Below are 15,860 nucleotides of genomic sequence, written 5' to 3'. Positions count from 1 at the left end.
AGTGAGTAAACATTAACAAGCACTAGCACCTGAATTCAATCTCCAGAACCCAAATTAAGGAAAAAAAAAAAAAAAGCCAGGTATGGGAGCACTGGGGAGGGAGGCTGAGGTTCAGGGGTGGAGGTGGTCCCTGGAGATGGCTAGTCAGCCTATCCTACTGAATGAGCTCTTGGCCAGTGAGAGACCAGACTCGTCTCAAGAAAAGGTGATGGGCACACATTTGCCTTTTGGTTTCCACACATGTACTGGTGCACCCTCCCTGTTGCCTGGAGTGTTTTTCTTTCTCCCAGCACTGCAGGCTCAGAATCTCAGAATCTCACAGACTCGCTCATTCCTTCCTCTCCTGCCCCGACGTGCAAGCTTTCTACACACCTGTCTTTCCTTTCAGAACAGCCTTTCCTTGTCTTTATCACTCCACACGGAACCTGAGCAAGCCTGCCCAGGTGCTCCCCCACATTGGTCTCAGCTCACAGGACCCCCTGACCTCCACACAACACCATTTTAATCACCGAAGTCCTCTTCTCAGTTCCCAGTGCTTCGTAATGGCTATTGCACAGAGCTGTGCTCCTCCACCTAGCCCAGGTCCTGGCACCTGGCACCCCGTCATTCTTTCTGCCGTGTAAAGCCTTTCCTGTCAGCATGGGTGCATCAAGCCTCACTGAGTCCGCAGACCTCATCACACCCGCCTGCCTTTTCCAGTGCCTGTCAAAACCCTTCCCTAACGCAAGTCTTAGCAAATCTCAGTCATTCCCGGAAAGCTTCCGAGTCAGTGTAGCTGGAAATGGTCCCCCATCTCATCATGGGCAGACTTTCCCAGCGGCACTCTCTCTGTGCTACACCCTATCTCAGGTCACAGTTACTTTTCAGCCTTACTCCCGCCACTGGAATACAAGCTTCTGGAGAGATAAGATAAGGGCGCCTCATATTTTTCTTATGGAAACCGTTCGGCCCAGCCATGCTTATTTGCACAATACATTCTTCATGGTCAAGGCTCTGGAAGTCGTTCAGCAAAGCACTGTCTTAAGTTGAGTGCAGAGGTTTATGGGTCCAAAATCAAAAACAAGGCCTGGAAGCCCATTGATTTTTAGTTAGAAAGCCAACATTTCAGTTAGAAAGCCAGGCCTGGCAGTACGGGCTTTTAATCTCAGCATTGGAAGGTAGAGGCAGGCGGAACTCTGTAAATTTGAGGCCAGCCTTGTCTACATAGTGAGTTCCAGGACAGCCAGAGTATATAGTGAGACTTTCAAAACAACCAAATATCTGGGTTTTTTTTTTTCTAACACACACACATTAGAAAATCATTTTTGATTGACAGTATGTGTTACCAAACTATATTGGGATCTGAACTGTTAAAAGTAGAAAAGCTGGCTAAAAATGTATGCCTGCAAGAAACGTTTTAATAGCTCTCACCACCTTCCTTCCTCAGCCCTGAAGGAGAACTCACCACTCTCTAAGATTTGTGCTGACAGTCCCACAGTCTTGATTCTAGAAACCTGTTTCTCAGACACCCTGCCCCAAACATTGTGAGATATTGTACCCTACTCGTCATCGTGGCTCCGAGCATGAAAAACTTAAATGTCTGGGGATTGATGAAATCATCCCAGTTCACGTAATTATGTGACCAAGTTCTGAGCAGGACCTCGAAGCTGGTAGATATCTCCAGGATATCACAGTAGATAAAACAAGAAAGGAGGCTGACACAGACAGCTATGCTATGCTTTATCTAAAAGATCATCCTGACATAGTCAGGGGCTGAACTGGGTGAGTGATAACCTGTGCTCTCAGTCCCAAGACAAGAAGATTAAGAGTTCAAATTTAGGCTTGACTACATAAAGGGACACTGTTTAAAAAAAAAAAATCATACCAAAACAGAAGGTGAAAATGGTAAAAGTATTTACCATGCAAACATGGCAACCTGACTTCACATTCTAGGACTTTGAAGATAGAACTGACTCCTGAAAGTTATCCTCTGACCTACACATATACATACCATCTCTTACATGTGTGCATTACATTATTTTTAATTTTTTTAAGTGAAAGAACATATGTTTATGCTAAAAATTAGAAATAATATAAATCAGTGGAAGGTGGTTACTGTCTTGCTCTATTCATTGTTATTACAAAACACCACAAACTCTAAGGGGCCCATATTTCTCATAGGCCAGGAAGCTGAAAAGTCCTACGTTGAGCCACCTGCAAAGGCAGAGTCTAGTGAGGGGGGCCTGGTTTCATTGATGATTACTGCTCTGTTTTTGCGGTCTTTGTGTCTTCATGTGTCCCCTTCAGAAGGACCTCTTTTATATGATAGTAGTAGCTCTGAGCCTCTCATTGATCCATCCCAGCAACCTAACGATATCTAAAAGGTCACACCTCCTGATGTCATCACCCTGGGAACAGCCACATGAACATTCAGACCACAGCATCTATGTTTGGTGATGGGTAGAAAGTCCCAACAGTAACTATGGTAAAGACAAAAGAACTATCAGGAAACAAAAAACACTGAAATTGTTTTATCCTTGTGTTAAAATGTTAAAATTGTTAGTAATGATATAGGCATAGTCTCTGAAGTATTATATTTGTTATAGTTATGATGTTACCAGGAACCTTTTTTTTTTTAAGTTAAAAAGATACAGAAATAGAAAATTAAAACAATTAGGTAAAACCCCTGTAATTTTTTTTCTTCTTTTGAGACAGGATTTCTTTGTGTAGCCTTGGCTGTCCTGGACTCACTTTGTAGACCAGGCTGGCTTCAAACTCACAGAGATCCACCTGCCTCTGCCTCCCAGATTGCTGGGGTTAAAGGCACGAACCACTGTGCTGGGCTCCTAAGTCCGTGTGTGTGTGTGTGTGTGTGTGTGTGTGTGTGTGTGTGTGTGTGTGTGTGTGTTTTAAGTAAAAATAAAACAATTACAACAAAACCACTTGTGAGATCTAACTCTCTCCATTGGAAAAACTAATAACCAGCCAATAACAATGACAGCATACTTGTGTCCAATTCTGGAAAGCTATTTTTTTTTTCCAGTAAAAGAAACCAGGGTTCCAGGACAAATGACTGCACTTAAGTTGGACAAGACCAGTGAACAATGGGATCTTATTGGAATACTGAAAGCCAAGAAGTTTTCAAAGACTACCACACCCAAGTAAAAGGAATTGCAGGATCAACTACAGGAGGCTCCTATAGCCACAAGAAACAAAACAGTACAGTAACAGAGAGGTGAAAATATGGGAGATAGAGTAAAAACTAGGAATGGACTCCACGTTAGTTACACTCGTGGAAACACTTGTTCAGTGTGGGTAACCAATTCATTACCGTGAAAACTGTCATCTAATGACAGATAAAATGGCAGAAAATATTCTTTCTGCAAAGAATTTGCTCCATAGAAATGAACCCACATATCTACAGTCAGAGGCATCAAAAATGCATAGTGGGGAAAAGATATTATCTCCAAAAACAATATTTGGAAAACTGCATATCCCCACAGTGTGGGGGTGGGAACAATAAAACTAAACCCACACGTGACACCCAAACCAGTGGAAAATGGATTAAAGGTTTCTACACAAAAAACGTGAAACTAATACTAGAAGCAACGGTGTATGACATTGTCTTGGCAATGGCTTCTCAAGCGTGACATGCTCAAGTGACAAAATCAGTCATTCAACAGAATGAAGAGGTAAGCTGCAGAACAGGGAAAATATCCACAAACCACATTTGGTAGGGATGAGTTTTCAAAATATTTAAAGAATTTCTACAACTCAATAGAGAAATGCTTTGTGACACAATTTAAAACTTAGAAATGGTACTTGAGCAGTTTTGTTTTTTTTTTTTCCAGTCACAAAAGATGAATGGCCAACAGTATATGAAAGGATACCCAGCATCATGTCAGGAAAGCTCAAATCATAAGTAAAGTAACTGTCACCTCACAGTGGCAAACACGGACAAATTTCAGCTCATGGGGATAAAAATTGCAACCACCATTGAAAGCAACATGGAGGAAATTCCTTTAAAATATTAAAAATAGAACTCCTATGAGTGACCCGACAACCTTCCTTTACTTATATATTCAAGTAGCTGAAATCAAAAGGATATTCAGAATAGTATTGTCTACTGTTGCCAAATCCCAAACAAAGATGAATGAATAACATAAAACTAATACACACACACACACACACACACACACACACATATATATGCACATACAATGGAATTTTAGTCACTAATGGCAACATAAATAAACTTGGAAGTCACTAGGTGAAATAATCCAGGCAGAAAATGCAAATGGCATTTTCTCCATCTAGTATGTCTCATAAATGCCACAAAAGCTTTAAACGTTTATTACTTACAGTGAGTAGTTTTGAGTAGGCTTTGGACGTCAACCAGGGCTGAGTTTCAGCAGTTGCAGCAGAACGGCCAGCACGTGGAGCAAACCCATCTCATCTCAGGTATGTGCCCAGAGGACTCCATAGACAGGCTTCTGCATCTTTCTCAGGGTGAATTGCTGGACCCCCGATTATTAGGAACCTTCTAAGCAAAGCACCAGTCTTTCAAAAGCAACAGGCAGAGGGCTGTAAGTGCTTGTTAAACTAGCTCTAATCCCACCAGTAGAACCCTCTGAAGGCTTCCCCCAGCAAGCTATCCCTGGAATCTCCTCTGCCACCTCAACAGGGACTGAGATTTGCAGGAAGTAAACAGGCTGGAGCACTTTGGGGCACAAGGAAGAGGGATGCTCTTCAGCCTGGCTCCTGGCTGCAGACTCTGACTCTACTCCCTTCCCCTAGACCAGGGCCCACAAACCTCTGCACCTGCGTCACCTTAGTACTTTAAACACCTACAACCATGCCCCACCCCTAGGACTCTAATGGGTCAGAGTCCCAAGCTTTTTCAAGCTCTGCAGCTGGCTCCAATTAGGAGCCTGTTCTCAGCTGTCAGAATGGAGACCTGGGCCTCGGGCCCCTTGTGTAAAAAATGAGCATTTGGTCTTGGATGGTCTAGAAGCAATGGCTGATGCACAGTTGACTTCACTCTTAAATAGCTTAAGCATTATTAGATGTGGGGTGTTGGCTTAGAACCCGGAGGAAGCGAAGATGACATGCTGAGTTCTTTGCCCTTCACATCTGTTATGTTCATGCCTTCCTTCAGAAACAGAAACAACAACCCCCCCCCCCCATCATCACTGTTTATGAAGTACCGCCTTCCACGGTAGGATGCCAGCTGGACAGAGATGGAGACAGTAAATCAGAGATGACATCCTGTGCCAAGGCGTAACAGACCCTGGTGCAGTCAGGGCCGAAGACCCTGTGCTCCCAGCTGGTGATACCCAGACACCACAAGGCTACCTCCCCACTGCACAGAGTGTCATGGATGGTACGGTTTCCAGAAACCACTGTCAACTGACAGATGAGTCTGTTTCCACCTATGGCGCTCTTTACTGACAACCAGGACACTTAAGTCTCTTTTACTGACATTTTGTCCCAAGGGTTGGCTAGAGAGAGAATCTGTCTCTTACTCCTTCATTCTGAAAGACTAAAATTCCCTCTGGAAATACCCTTTTCTGTGCAGCTGTTGTTAGGGGCAGGAGGGCAGACTCGGTCCCTCTGGTCAGCCCCTGTTGGGTGCAGGTGGTGGGCTAGCGGCAGCAATGGGCTGTTGATGATGGCGAACAGGGCTGACTGAGAGGTTGGCTCTGCAGCCAGGAGACAGCACTCACTAACCAGCAGCCAGGCTTTGAGGAAGCAGGAGCTCACTGGGAACAGGAGAGGAGCTTAGGCAGGAGCTGAGAAGGCCCTCCCTCTTGTCCTTCCCCTACTTGGAGATGACTTCGTCCCTTTCCAGGTTGTCCAAGACCATTGCATTAGCTGTCTGGGGGAAGCATCCTGATGGCCTACTTATCAGAGCCACCGGGAAGAGGAGGTTGCTGTGGAAATTTGCCAGAGAACAAGGACAGGCTGTGTGGGAGATAACCTGAGCAATCCCCAGGGCCTGCCTCTGTATTTGGTTCAGTGTGCTGCCATCGCCATCTAAGTTCTAATAGCATTTCAACAAAGACTACATGTCTCCCCTTTCCACTGAACCATGCAATTCATATAATCAAGTCTATGGGGACCTGGGAAAGCTGGTCTGGAATTGAGATCCTAAACTCCTGTTGTGCATGGCCATCACAGGCTGTTGCCCCACCCATGCTTATCCCCCAGAAGGACTAAGGTTCCCCCGACATGATTCTCATACACCTCAGATTGGAGAACGAACAAGCATTCCAAGGAATGTTTCTCCAGCTCAGGGTCAGTGGGTGACCTTTGAGAAGTCCTGCTGGGCTGCATCTCCTCTGCTCCAGGATGAGCTGGGTATAGCTACAGTACAGCGCCCATCTACTGCTCACAAGACAGAGGGCAGAGAGTGGATCCAATTGCTCTGTGAGGTATGTTAGTGTCCTGGATATGCTCTGTCTTCTCTAACTTTTTAAGCTAAAAAACAAACAAAAAGAAGAAGAAGAAAAAGAATAAACAAACCTCATACAAGGTCTTGTTTTCTCACGGGCTCCTTTTGCCAGGGGCTGTCACCTCCGGACTGACCACAAACCACTCCTTTTCTCTCCAACCATTGTGGGATGCAAGAGAATGAATCTGCTGTTCCTGATCCCTGGGGACATCTTGACAATGACGCTTTTATCACAGTCCCATTTAAAGCCCTGTGCTTTAAAAAAAATGTATAAATAAGTCAACTTTATTTTTGATATACAGGTTTTTTGTTTTGTTTTTTTCTGATGTGTGAAGTACGCTGCCTGCCTGTGTGTGTTCCAGGAAGTTCTGTGTTTACTTGTGTGGAAGTCATCAGGGATGATGAGCCTGCTTCCCCAGTACTGAGCCAAGCCTGAAGTGGAAACAGGCTGGGGAAGGCGATTGATGGAGACTTCCTAATATTCTAGCAGCTTCCACAGGAAAAGGATTTGGAAGTGGTAGAGTGTACTTCTTTAAATTTTTTTTCAGTTTTTATAAATATTTTCTTTTATATTCTATAAAAGAAAAAAAAAACATAGAATGTCCTAGATTTTTTTTTTTAACAAGACCTGTTTGTACTCTTAAAACTTGCTCAGGACCTCAAATAATTATATATAGGTTGTGATCAGTGCCTGCTGTAACAAATATTTTAAGAACTTAAGATAATATCTATGATATGTTAACATAAATAATCCATTTTATGAAAATAGCTATTTCCCAATGCAAACAAAATATGAGTATGAAACATAACACAATACTGCATTATGTGCTTGAGTTACTAGAAAATGAATTTCAGCATCTGTTGCTTATCACAAGTGGTATACTTTCTAGAAAACTCTATCAAACATTTGTGTGAGAACAGGAGCAAGCATTGTCTTGGTGTTTTCTAAGACACCACCTGACCAAATGGTAGGACACACAGGGAACCCTGTGTTAAGCTGACAGCCTCCCTGATAGGGACCAAAAGGAGTCTCTAGAAACAAAAGCCACTGTCTAGCCTGTCTGTTTCACTAGGATGAGCTTTAGCAGAAGGGATTTGAAAGGGACAAGTGAGAGAGAAAGAGAGAGAGAGAGAGAGAGAGAGAGAAAGAGAGAGAGCCAGACATGCAGAGTAGGTAATAGAGATGGCCCCAGCTGCCCTAGCTGAGCTGTGTTAATGATAATCCCTTCTTCTGCCTGAGCCTTAGAACCCTCCTGTGTGAGCTGATGGGCTTGGGCTCTGTCAGTGAGTCCCATTAAACCCAGGCTATACAATGAAACCGCCCAGACAGCTTCAAACTGCGCAAAGCCAGACCCTGCTCTGGAGCAGGTAGAAGTGAATGAAAAGTCTCCCCCGACTGAGGGGCCGGGGGGGGGGGTTGTGTTCACTTTATTATTACTTTGATCAAGTGCCTGGCAGAGACAGTTTAAGGAGGGACACAGCTACCCTGTGGAGATACACACCTTTAATCCCAGCACTCGGGAGGCAGAGGCAGGTGGATCTCTGGGTTTGAGGCCAGCCTGCTCTACAGAGTAAGTTCCAGGACAGCCAGGACTACACGGAGAAACCCTGTCTCAAAAAATAAAAAACAACAATAATGGAATAAAAAACCAAACCAAAACAAAACAAAACAAAAACCCACCAACAACAAAAATAAGCAAAAACAACCCCACCCCCATAAAAAAGGGGGAGCTTTGCTTGGTTTCAAAGATTTCAGTCCCGTGACAGGGAGAGTGTGGTAGAACAAAGCTCACATCATGATGACCAGGAAGCAGAGAGAAGAGAAGCTAGAAAGGCAGAAGGGCAAGATGCAGTTCCTAAGGATGCAACCAGTGACCTTCTTCCTCCAGCCAGGGTGTGCCTTGAGTCCATTCAGAGTTTGAACCCATCAAGTTTCCTCTTTAGGTCAGAGCCTGGATGACACACTCCACTCTAGGAGCACTCCCTCAGACTTATCCATAGGAGCGCCATCCGTGCCACTAAGATGACAAGATGAACCCCTACAGGAACTAAGCTAAGGCACCATCCAGAGCAGTAAGCCTTTCAAACAAGCAATGACAGAAAGGAATTATAATGTACAGGATACAATAAACAGGGGCCAGCTCCAGTGAGCGTAAGTATATAAATAGTACGTAAACAACAGGGAAAGAAAGGTCACTCTTGTGTGCAGTAGATTTCCAGTTAATAAGTGTACAAGTGAGGGCAGCTGTAAATTACCCTGTGGCAAGAGCATATCACCTTGGCATCAGCTTTCACAGGCAGAAGTCACTGATGGATACTACATTTAGTGAGTAAAAATATATGATGTAATCAGGAAGGCTGCATATTTGCCGCTAGAGTTTATTATGAAATTAAAATAAAAATGGTCAGTGCTTAGCTGACCAGGGTCATCATCACTAGCCTAAGCCATGCTGACATCATGCACACTCTGAGAAGGACATATCATCCTAGCCAAAAATACTTCACCTTTATCTGATCTTAAGGGATGCTCAGACAGTCTCAAACTGAGTGAGGTGTCATGAACCAACCGGACAACATTTGTCAAAAGTATTACCCTAATGGGAGACAAAGATGGACTGGGGAATTATGGATTGAGGAGGCTAAGGAGATATGACAAATACACGCAAACTGGGATTCTGACAATATCTGAGTATGCTCCAGCTATCTGATTGTATTTCATATTAATTCTTTGGTTCTGATAATTGTATCCTGGATACATGTGGTAGTGATATTTCCAGGAGCTGAGTAAACTGTAGTGAGAATTTTTGTTTCTTTAAAAAACAGAAATCTTACAGGAATATGTTTCTGTTTTAATCCCTGGTATGGAATACGGGGCAGTTTCAGATTGTCCACAGCAGCTAACTATGATTTGTCTCGTGCTCTGACAGAGGCATGATTTTGCCAACTGAAGATAGTTTACATTTGGAATTCTGTGGACTCTTCAGAGGGTATATTAATACCAGAGCCCCAAGAGGTGGCAGCTGCTGCTTCTGCTTCTGCTTCTGCTTCTGCTTCTGCTTCTGCTGCTGCTGCTGCTGCTGCTGCTGCTGCTGCTGCCGCCACCACCACCCCTGGTGGTTTCTGTTTGCTATTTGCTGGTTGGATGCTGTTGGTTGCTGTTTGTGAAGCAGAAGAAATTGGACTTGCCCCAAGGAACTTGATGCCCCTAATCAGCAGGAAGTAGTTTAATGAGATCCACGCCCCTTTTTTTCTTCTAAACTTTTCTCTTAGCTAGTGTTGAGGGGTTGGAAGGGTGGAGAGAGTGGTAGAAAAAAAAAAAAAGAACCCAATAAAGTAGCCAGAAGTCTGCCACAGTAAACTGCCTTGAGGTTCTCTGTTCATGGCTCTCTCATTTGTTTGCTCATTCATCCCCAGCCCCCACCTTTACTCGGCATGCTTGAGATGCAGTCAGATTTTCCAGTGTGGGAGAATGTCATTCATCCAACATGTGCTGCCCATTCACTTTTCAGGAAACATCCCCACAGTCTTCCTATTGAAGCTAAGGAGGAAAACAGCAAGGGTGGGAGATGCCTGGCCAGCGTGTCATCTTTCTTGGCTGTGTGAAAAAAAGGTCAGAGGATATGAGCCATGAATGGGGCCTGCAGATGTCCAGATGGAGGTAATGTTAAGCTAGACAAAAGGCAGCTTGTATAAAATCAGGCCTGGCCAGTGAGGGAGACCAAGAGTCTACTCTCTGTGTTCAGAAAGGGATCAAATGTTTCCAATCTCTGCTGTTCAGAGGTCAAGGGATGCAGGCCTACTGTGCTTCATCAACTCTTCAAGCTGTGTGTCTGCTGGAGGCATTGGTGGAGTCCAGACCCTATGAGAGAACTTGACAAACCTCATGGCATTCATTGTTGGAAAGAAGGTAGGTGGAAGACTGTGAACTGTTAGGAAAACAGGAGTAGATTAAGGAGTAAACACAATTCAGTTGACAGTACCGGACTTTTTGCCCACTTTCTCAGTCCACCAGCCTTTGTGAATAGTTTGGTTCAGCTAGGAGACTTTTGGGGAGGGGCAGTAGTCCTGAGGCAAAGTGACTGGGGTGCAGAGAGAGAGGAAGGGAGTTAGTTAAGACTAGTTCATAGAGGACTTGAGGGTTGTAACAGAACATATATAGTGTATATTGTATGCAGATTGGATATTGTATCATTAGGTATATTGTATTAATAGGTATATCAATAGTACACATTGTATCAATGGGTGTAACATCATTTGGTTCTGGTTTTATATAGATATTACTCCGGCACTGCATGCTGAATGTGCAGTAGAGATTAAGAGAGGCACCTGGAGATCAGCTTATCATCTCAGGGGACATCCAAAGAAGGAATTGGTTTCTGTTTGCCATGTAGCAAGGGCTGTCAGCGTCCTGTGCTCCCTCTACCTCTGCCAAGCCCCCTTGGCCCCTCGCTCACATTCTTTGTTCTTTGCATCGTGGCCCCACCCTCCCTCCATTCACATTCATTCATGCTGACCCAGGTAAAGCTTTCAGGTTCTGGACCCCTTCAGGTTCGTCCCACAGCTGGTGTCTACTCCAACATCATGGCAGAGGACAACCATGCTGTGGTTAATGTTCCAGGCAGCCTTGGAGAAGTGAAAGAAGTGTTTTCTACACTGAGGGAAGTCTCTACCCTAGAGCAGACCTCTGTGAAGTAAGTGGTACCAAGGAAGAATGTTGCCTTCTTCTGTCTCCTTCATCTAAGGAACCTTCCTTTTCTTGGGCCCTGGCCCTGGTGATGGTTCAGGGTTCTGCTTCCTGACCTTCTTGTATTTCCTTTATCAATCACACCACAATTTAACTTTGAGCACCAACACCTTTGCCCTATCTGAGCAGTATACTGCAAGCCTAAGTTCCCATCCTCAATAGAGAGGCAAGGGCCGCAGGCAGTCCCATGTCATGGAAAGAACATAGACACTGGGCACAAAGGCCAATCTGGATTCTACACCATCATGGGCCCAGTCCATGGACTTGGTAGAGCTCAGGGCTTTTCCTGAACCTCAGTTTCCCTACCTGGAAGATTGAGAAGACAAGACCCAGCTTAGAGTTATGGTATATATAAAGACAATAAATACATAAAACATACAGTACATGGTGAGTGATGAAAACATACCATTACCTGTCATTAACGTTTGGACTAGCACAGGGTTGTTGATCTTGCAATATTTATAAGTAAAAATTTGGAAGAAGAAGAAGAAGACTGTAGAGCGTAGTGGGAGATACAAATGTCTTTTCATGAGAGTGGCCTGTGGCCAGTTTTCAAGCCAGCTCTTAGTTGCCTCATTCAATAGTTGCTGTGGAAGGATGGTGTAGGAAGAAGGTTGTTCTGGGCCATGCACACCAATCACTTCAGGACATAGATGGGAAGAGAGACCCACAGCACATAAAGGACTTTGCCAAGCCTATACAAAGAGTAACTCAAGTGGCAGAGCTGGGCCCGCAGCTCAGGATTTCTGGGTCTGGGACATTTGGTGTCTTGGCTAGCCTTCATTTAGGCTTAGAAGAGCTGAACTGATGGAGACAAGTATACTGACTTTCCTAGCAAGCTTCTGATTCAGTGACAGGTTGTCCAGATGAGGCCTGATGACGCCTGAAGGACCGTTAGTTTCTAGACTTATTCTGGGCCCAAACTTCCCAGAAGAAGTCTACACACATCCAGGTCAGCCCCAACACTTGGACTCATGACTTCTTTCCCACTCTTTCTGTGCCTTTCCAGAGTTCTGACCTAACCAGCACATATGAGCACATAGACAGGGAGAGAAGACAGAGTAGAGGGATATCTTCAAAGGCCACGAGGGATGCAGAGAACACACACTCACAAAGTTTCCGTTTAGTTCCTTCTAAAGTATAGAAGTCAGTGTCTTGGTGATGCGTCAGACAAGGGCAGGGGTGTGTTATAGCTTTGTTAGATACGGTGAGTATCACACACAGCTCTCCACAGAACACACAGTGTCACCTCCTCTGAGGGTGTCAGGACAAGGTGAGTGTCACACACAGCTCTACCTGAGAACACCGCAGTGTCATCTGAGGGTACGAAGGTCACACTAAAACCTCGTGGTGTTCCTCTGTTGTGAATGTTCCACAGCCTACTCTCTCTCATAGAGAACTTGTGCAATGTAATCAGCCAGTCACAAACACCGCAGTAGAGACCCTGGCAGTCTTAGCTTGAAAAAGGAAGGCTACAGAGAATCCAGGCCTCATCTTCGCCAGCAGCTATATGCTGGAGAGTCAGCTCAAGACAGAGGGGCCTTCTCTCTAGGGATATCCTGGATTAGCAATCTGGGAAGCTAACTCGGAAAAACAACATGGATAGAGTTTGAAACACAAAGACACTCCTTGTTAGATGCATGGCCTGGTTTCAAAGCAGCGTCTGCTCTGCACAGTTGCCCCAGGGAACTGCTTCATAAGGACAGGGATGGGAACTGGAGGGAGACTCAGGTCCACATGAGTCTCCTAGACCTTATGCGGAGCTTGGTGAGCAGTCTCCAAACCTCTAACGCCAGGACCTCTACAGGCCCCTGTCCCAACAAATTCAGTTCTTCAATTCTAAGAAATTGGCTCAGGGAAAGCAATGAACTTACCATGGGAGGTAGTACGAAGGATAGAGTAACTGAAGACAAATACCTGACCTTGGTCCAGATAACTGTTCCTACCACAGAAAAATGCAAGCTGTACACAAATGGCTTTGACCTTGAATAGAAAGAATATAAGAACTCTCCAGATACCTACCTTTTCTACAACATAGCTCCTTGTGGGGGCCCAGGGGCTGTAGCTATAGAAAGCAGGTAGCTATATGGGAAGAGGAAATAACTCCTTTTTCTAGGAACAGAAAGAGCAGAGCCCAGATTCAACTGTAGGCTCCTCATCCTGCTTCCAAGGGACTGAATTGGCCTCCCCAAACTATCATTGTTAATGGGTTCTGAATCTGTCATTTGTCCATTATAGACTCATCATCCCAAATCAGCAGAGAAGGAGCATTTTGGCTCTGAAATAGAAGACCCTTTCATCAGTCAGTCACTCCATTGACTGACAGTTACTGTCCGTGGCTATCCAGAGAATTCTACAGAAGAGAATACTCTCTCCCAACTAGCTGTGCACACAAAGCCCTGTGGCCATGTATGTTTGAAGAAGCTGCCTTCTTGGATCTTTCTCATGGACTCAAAGATACTCTCCTCAGCCTTCCATCTCACTTCCGTTTGCCAACACTTTCCCAGAAATCTCCACTTGAAATCTCCCATGCTGCCCTCAAGAGTGATTCACCCACAGTAGCCAGTGCCCTCTCCCTTTCCAGCATCCTTTCTTAGGCCTTGGGCCACTGGATGGGTTTGTGTTCTTATTTATAGTTACATTTTGTCTTTATAGAGCTAACACTGTGCTCTGCATACAGTAGGAGCTTAATAACAGCTTGGAATGAAAGTATACCTTAATGGGAAAAGGTATGCTTCAAGCATACCTGGCTGTGAGGCTTTGTGCTCTCACAGGTGGGAGGGAGGGATGGGGTGGGGAGGGCTGCCTTCATGGGAATCTCTGGATAAGTACCTTCTGGTGGATCTTATCCTGAAAACTTATTGGCTTATTAATATTCCTAAGACTAGTAAGTGAACTGATTATGTGTATTTGCACAGGGAACCCATTGTCTCTGCCTTTTTCTTAATCATTTTTTGTCTACATTTCCCCACAGGAGAGCTGACCAGGTGGTCTGACCCCTTGTCTTTCTGAATGGCCAAAAATCCATGGGATGTATAAAACCCAGAACCCAGCAGCTGAGCATAGCAGGCTAGAGCAAGAGACAAAGCCCACATGCAATAGAACAAGGAGCAGTGTCATAGCTTGAGGGATTCTCTGGGTCTTCTCAGATACCATGTTCAAAGCTCATACTCAGATATGAGTGGATTGCTTAGTCCCACATCTGGGGTCCATTTCATACCCAGCTCACTCCCCTAGTTTTTCTAATGCTTGTGGCCTCCTTTAGTGGATCTGGCTGCCTTGCATTCCCTGTTCCTTGGGGTCTCAATGGGAAGCAGGCACAGGGACTCTCCTGAACTCATTTGCTCTCTCAGTTCCCTCTGCACCTGCTCCCTCTTGGGCCATGAATCCAGCCGTATCCACAGCAAACAGTCATAAACAGCCGGAAGGAACCCAGCACTTCCAGCACTTCAGGTGCAGAAGCAGGGCGGGGAGTAGCCGCTTTGGCAGAGCCCATTTTCATACAGATGTTTTCAGCCATAAAACAGGATACTGCAGAGCAAGAAATGGGCTGGGTTGCAAATGACAAGGCCTGCAGAGTGCATTAGGCTGAGGCTCAGACAGTGACTCAGAGCCTCCTCAGAGCTGACCTGCACTTCAGCAAGCCAGCTGGGGACCAGAGGCTTGCAGAAGGTGGGATGTAGCCAAGGAAGCTGAAGCTGAAGAGGCCCACCCTGGCTGTGCAAACACAGACACTCTAACTTACCCAACAAATACCTAAATACCTAATACTAAAGAGAATGTGGTGACCAAACATACTTACGACTGGCCTGGCCTACTGGTACGGAGCAGAGAGAAGTCATTTCTAATAACATATGAGGAACTAGTCAGTGGTGACTTGTACAATATCAGCCGTGGTAGACAGCATTGTCTTATTAGGGTTTCTTTTGCAGCAACAAAACACCATGACCTCAAACCAAGTTGGGGCAGAAAGGGTTTATTTGGCTCACATTTCCATATTGCTGTTCATCAGGAAAAGAAGTCAGGACAGGACCTCAAACAGGGTGAAAACCTGGAGGAGGAGCTATGCAGAGGCTACGGAGGGGTGCTGTTTATTGGCTTGCTTCCCATGGCTAGCTTAGCTTGCTTGCTTATAGAACCCAGGACCATCAGCCCAGGGATGACACCACCCACAATGGGATGGCCCCTCCCCCATCAATCACTAAAAAATAAAAAATGTCCTAAAGTCTTGCTGATCTTATGGAGGCTCTTCTCAATTTAGGTCCCCTCTTTTCAGGTAACGCTAGTTTGTATGTCAAGTAGACATAAGGCTAGCCAGCACAAGCATCATGTGAGTGTCAGTCCCATGTGGTTTTTTTTTTAGAGACAATGATGGCTAATCTTCACTGTCAACTTGACTGGATTTGTGATCACCATGGGAATACACACCTGTTTCTCTCAGGGTATTTCTTGAAAGGGTTAATTGAAGAGTATGAAGTACAGTTTCATGAACTGGTGTCTCAGATTGAAAGAAAAAGATAATATCAGTTGAGTATCAGGATTTATCTCTCTTTGCTTCCTGACTGTAACAATGTAGCAGTGTGACAAGTCTACTCAATATTTCAGCTGCTGTGGCTTCCCTGCATGATAGTATATATCTTCTTGAACTGTAAACCATAATAAATCCTTCTCCTACGATGGCTA

This window comes from Meriones unguiculatus, chromosome 1 (genome assembly GCF_030254825.1).
Source record: "Meriones unguiculatus strain TT.TT164.6M chromosome 1, Bangor_MerUng_6.1, whole genome shotgun sequence".
Taxonomy (NCBI): Eukaryota; Metazoa; Chordata; class Mammalia; order Rodentia; family Muridae; genus Meriones; species Meriones unguiculatus.
This window is presented reverse-complemented; position numbering follows the sequence as displayed.